This window comes from Pelodiscus sinensis, chromosome 29 (assembly GCF_052426305.1).
Source record: "Pelodiscus sinensis isolate ZL-2025 chromosome 29, ASM5242630v1, whole genome shotgun sequence".
NCBI classification, from domain to species: Eukaryota; Metazoa; Chordata; order Testudines; family Trionychidae; genus Pelodiscus; species Pelodiscus sinensis.
In genome coordinates, this window is record NC_143080.1 from 1,717,751 (window position 1) to 1,718,031 (window position 281).

The following is a 281-nucleotide window of genomic DNA, read 5'->3' on the forward strand; positions in this document are numbered from 1 at the left end:
TTAGAATAGCTAAGGGGTGCTTCACCCTAAGGCAATCCCCAACCCCATCAGTTTTATGCCAGCTGAGGATTTCTGCAGCGCACTTAGTGTCCCCATTCAGCAAACACATGAGTTTTTGTGACAATTGTCACAATTTTAGCAGGGATTTGCCTCCTGTATTTGGGATATTAAATAGTTTTTAGAACAGTGTAGAATTCACCAGTAAATTATGAGCGTAATATCCCAAGAATATATGATCCAAGATGTTCAACCATTTTAAATGGAGCTGTTGTATAATATTT